Source organism: Salvelinus sp. IW2-2015, unplaced genomic scaffold (genome assembly GCF_002910315.2).
Source record: "Salvelinus sp. IW2-2015 unplaced genomic scaffold, ASM291031v2 Un_scaffold1625, whole genome shotgun sequence".
NCBI lineage: Eukaryota > Metazoa > Chordata > Actinopteri > Salmoniformes > Salmonidae > Salvelinus > Salvelinus sp. IW2-2015.
In genome coordinates, this window is record NW_019943043.1 from 121566 (window position 1) to 127181 (window position 5616).

The following is a 5616-nucleotide window of genomic DNA, read 5'->3' on the forward strand; positions in this document are numbered from 1 at the left end:
CAACTGAGATTGGAGAACTCCTTTCTGACAGGTCCAATCCACTCGTCCAATATTCCTGGTTCCAATCCCAGCTCAGGTCAACTGAGATGGAGAATCTCTGAAGCAGGTCCAATCCCAGCTCAGGTCAACTGAGATGGAGAATCTCTGACAGGTCCAATCCAGCTCAGGTCAACTGAGATGGAGAAATCTCTGACAGGTCCAATCCCAGCTCAGGTCAACTGAGATGGAGAATCTCTGACAGGTCCAATCCCAGCTCAGGTCAACTGAGATGGAGAATCTCTGAACAGGGTGAGGTCCAAGGTCCAATCCCAGCTCATGGTCAACTGAGATGGAGAATCTCTGACAGGTCCAATCCCAGCTCAGGTCAACTGAGATGGAGAATCTCTGACAGGTCCAATCCCAGCTCTGGTCAACTGAGATGGAGAATACTCTGACAGGTCCAATCCCAGCTCAGGTCAACTGAGATGGAGAATCTCTGACAGGTCCAATCCCAGCTCAGGTCAACTGAGATGGAGAATCTCTGACAGGTCCAATCCCAGCTCAGGTCAACTGAGATGGAGAACTCTGACAGGTCCAATCCAGCTCAGGTCAACTGAGATGGAGAATCTCTGACAGGTCCAATCCCAGCTCGGTCAACTGAGATGGAGAACTCTGACAGGTCCAATCCCAGCTCAGGTCAACTGAAGATGGAGAATCTCTGACAGGTCCAATCCCAGCCCAGGTCAACTGAGATGGAGAATCTCTGACAGGTCCAATCCCAGCTCAGGTCAACTGAGATGGAGAATCTCTGACAGGTCCAATCCCAGCTCAGGTCAACTGAGATGGAGAATCTCTGACAGGTCCAATCCCAGCTCAGGTCAACTGAGATGGAGAATCTCTGACAGGTCCAATCCCAACTCAGGTCAACTGAGATGGAGAATCTCTGACAGGTCCAATCCCAGCTCAGGTCAACTGAGATGGAGAATCTCTGACAGGTCCAATCCCAGCTCAGGTCAACGAGATGGAGAATCTCTGACAGGTCCAATCCCAGCTCAGGTCAACTGAGATGGAGAATCTCTGACAGGTCCAATCCAGCTCAGGTCAACTGAGATGGAGAATCTCTGACAGGTCCAATCCCAGCTCAGGTCAACTGAGATGGAGAATCTCTGACAGGTCCAATCCCAGCTCAGGTCAACTGAGATGGAGAACCTCTGACAGCTTCAGTACAAAAAGAGGAAAGAAAATGAAAGAGAGAAAAAAAGCATCTGTCTGGTTGCCAGTTTTAAGTAAGGTCATGTTACCGTACTAGCAGCAGAGTTTGCTATTCCAGAGGTACTTCATATTGATCATGTTCGTTTTCTTTTTGTTTCTCTCTGATGTGTCACTGTACCTTACCTCAATGAGGTGTGTTAGAATTTTGGACGTGTCCTGGTCGATGCTTCTAATTACCTCGTGTGTGTGTGTGTGTGTGTGTGTGTGTGTGTGTGTGTGTGTGTGTGTGTGTGTGTGTGTGTGTGTGTGTGTGGTCGTGTGTGTGTGTGTGTGTGTGTGTGTGTGTGTGTGTGTGTGTGTCTGAGGGGATAGGTGCTGAGACACAGCCACAGTTCCACAGCTCAGAAGATCATCTCCTTATAGCTCAGATGTTCCTACTGTGTTCTCTGCCTTCATGCCTCCTCTTCACTAATGTCCTCTCTTAAGTTAAACTTTGAGTAGCCCTTCTTTTCCTTTAGGTTAGCTAAGACAGGAAGCAAAAGCTCAGTCAAGTAGTCAAGGTTGCAGAGACAGTACAGCCCTCTGTGAAGAATTCAACTAAACATCCATTATTCAGAACTGGAGATCCTACCCGGCTGATCAGAAGCATCTTCAGTGGTTGTCGTGGCAGCACGATCGAACAGAAATGCTAATAACAGTCCACCATGCTGTTTGTGAGTGTGGGTGTAACGTAGCTAGACGGTTGTCAGGAGTGTGTTCTGTTGCACTTATCCTGACATTCTGTGTAGCATACTTCCACCATTTTTGTTCTCACACGGTTGTTCAACCCCTTTAGGGGACATGTAACTACGGCCATTATAAAAGATTCAGTGAAGATATTGACGGACATCCTCCTCCAGCARCAACACCACATAAAGTACATAAAGTCCCGTTCCAACCCAGTCAGTGTTTTGTCTTTCGGACTCCTTGGAATCGGACTTCAAGTGTAACTTTAAACAAGACGGGCAAGGTGATCAGAGAGGCAGGCGAAGCGATGCTGAACAAGCCCCGGGGCACACGCCAAGGTTAAACACGCCAAGGTTACAAACGCCAAGGTTTTCCCCCTTTCCCCATCAGAAACCTGAGAGACTGTCAACACAGCCTCTCCGCTGAGACCGCTAACAAAGCTTCCAGATGCCATCGCTTCAAAGCCACACTCTGATTTGAATAAGTTCAATCGACCCTGCTGCTTCACCCCCCCATCACTCATTATATAAGGTAAAGCGTGTATCCACCACCATATCTGAGCCATATCTTGATGAATCACACTTAGGACAGACAACAAGCTCCCTGACCTCCATACTAATGACTCCGAGCACATCTCCAGAGAGAGGGAGGGAGGGAGAACAGGGAAAAGGAGAGAACGAGGGAGTCGGTGCGTTCTTTGAAACTGCAGGCGAAGGACAAGTGTGGTGACTGCTTACAGTTCCACCCAAGGTTATAGCTCTACGGAGGGAGGAGAACAGAATGTATAGATAGGGTACAGTAGAAACACGGAAGCAACAACAGCTGAGATAAATGAATGGGAGAAGGGAGAAATGTGAACACACCATAGAACTGTAAGGGCAGGAGAGGACTGAGTAAWTAGTTTGAACCTGTTTTGAACTTGAGAGATAGTTGTATATATTGATCTTTAATTACAAATATCAGCATTGAATACCACATTTCTTTTACACATGTTATATTATTCCATTTGACAMGATTCCTTTCTGAAGACTTTGAATACCCTGATGGTACACAACGGACTAAAAACTATCTGCCAAGAAAAAGCAACTAATAGCTAGAATAATATTTTTACAATATAATGTTTTTCACAAAACAAGCATTTATTTTTGTTCTTTGGAGCCAAATTGCTAGTGCATGTGGGTATGTAAGAGCAGAGTGGGTCTAAAAGGGTCTCAACCCCGTTGCGAACTCTGCCTGTCTCTGAACCGCTTGGAATTTATTCTATTCATTATTAATTCCATGAAATCGGTGTGTTTAGACGGGTTAGCAATTACCAGTGAGTATGTGTGTGTTTGTGTGCGTGTGACTGTGTGTGTGTGTGGTGTGGTGTGTGTGTGTGTGTGTGTGGTGTGTGTGTGTTGTGTGTGTGTGTGTGTGTGTGTGTGTGTGTGTGTGTGTGTGTGTGTGTGTGTGTGTGTGTGTGTGTGTGTGTGTGTGTTTGTGTGTCTATGTGTGTGTTTGTGTGTGTAAGAGAGAGAGAGAGAGTGAGAGACAGAAATACAGAGTTTTACAGACCATAGGCATACCACCTACTGTGGTATTTTTAAGTTCTCATAGTCTATAGCTCAGAAATTAAAAAAAATGGTCCTTTATGTGAAAATACATAATGATGACAACTAGGACAACTGTTAAAATGTCTGATCCCATCCGCAAGCATGAAATTAATCACAGTTATATCCCAGCATTCACTTCTACACTCAGTGTACTGTCTTCTTGCTTAACCATAATGCACTAGATTGAGTCGTAAAGGATCTTCACATTAAAACGGGCGTGTGGTAATCAGGTGTGCAGTGACAGCTTGCRAGCTACCTGAGGAATTAGAGCGTCTTCACCAGGAGAATCCCCCGTACAGAAGACGGAGGACATCTTGCTCACATTTGAATTTTAACACGATGACTTGCTGCTCAGACTTATTGTTGCACACATCCAGTGGTGGAAAAAGTTGCCTTTTCTTATTTTTTTACTTAGTCAAGTCAGTACCCAATTGTCATGCTTGAGTAAAAGTAAAGATACCTTAATAGAAAATGACTCAAGTAAAAGTGAAAGTTACCCAGTAAAATACTACTTGAGTAAAATTATGTAAAATATGTACAGTGGTGGAAAAGTACTCAATTGTCATACAACAGTAAAATTATAAAGTGAAAGTAAATACATCAAATTCCTGATATTAAGTAAACCAGATGCAACAAATGTATTTTTTTTTAAATATATGTTTAGGGACAGACAGGGGCACACTCCCACACACAGACATGATTTACAAATGCAGTATTTGTGTTTGGTAATTAGGCCAGATCAGAGGCAGTAGGGATGGACCATATTGCTGTCCTGCCTCAGCATTCGAAATGTAACGAGTACTTTTGGTTGTCAGGGAAAGTACATATTTTCATTAGGAKTGTAGTGGAGTAAAAGTAAAAGTTGTCAAAAAATATATAAATAGTAAAGTACAGATACCCCAAAAGACTAGTACTTAAAAAAAAAAAAAGTATTTTAAAGTATTTTCACTTAAGCACTTTACACTGCAGACATCAAACCACTTTTTTTTTTAAATTTTAACATGATGTTTTGGTTTTTTAATGGTAAATAGAGCTAGCGGGCTCAAATTGCAATAAAGTGAAGTATCTTAGATGGGGGAAGAGACAAATAACATGTGGGTCCTAAATGGAACCCTATTCCCTAGTAGCGTCAGCTATGTTCTTTGTGTCAGTTGCCCTGTCTAAATTTCTATTTTGTCTTTTGGGTTTTTCTTTGTGATTTAATGCGCTTTGAGATGATTCTGTATAATGAAAATCACTTTACAAACGTAATACATTATTATTATTATGATTTACTGCTGAGGCATTCACAGCCTTGCAGTCCCTTTCATGTTTTAATTTCATTCCGATTGTGAAATACCTGCTAGCTTTATTAAATAAATGTGCAGCTATTCTGAGAACCGTCTACTACTCTACCTTCTTTTGGACTGTTTTGTCTACCACTTCCTACACAGACACAACAGCAGACACATCCCAAATGGACCCTATGAGCCCTTGGAAAAAGGTATGCACTTTATAGGGACAAGGACACCAAGGAGCACAGCGATCAACAGAAAGCCGTCCTGAAGAGAAAGGTCTTTAGGCCCTTCGTGGTGCCTTCAGGTGGTCCGGGAGGGCATTCCAGAGGCTGAGGGCGGGGGTTGTCCTGGGGGTGTGGAGGAGCAGGCTGTGGCTTGACCTGGGGGTGTGGAGGAGCAGGCTGTGGCTTGAACTGGGGGTGGTGGGAGCAGGCTGTGGCTTGAAATGGGGGTGTGGAGGAGCAGGCTGTGGCTTGACCTGGGGGTGTGGAGGAGCAGGCTGTGGCTTGACCTGGGGGTGCAGTTGGAGTTATGGAGGGTGATCAGATATTTGAGATAAGGAAGGGCATTACATTGACTACACTGGAACGTCCTCAGGAGGGATTTGAATTCAATTCAGAATGAGACCGGGAGCCAGTGAAGAGATTCCAGGACATGGGTGATGTGATGCTGTTTCTGCAATCTCGTCAGGATCGTGGCAGTGCTGTTCTGGATGTACCGAAGCTTATGAAGACACCTGCCAGGGATCCAGGTGAAGACTGTGTTGTAGTAGTTATAGAGACTCCTGCCGGGGATCCAGGTGAAGACTGTGTTGTAGTAGTTATAGAGAC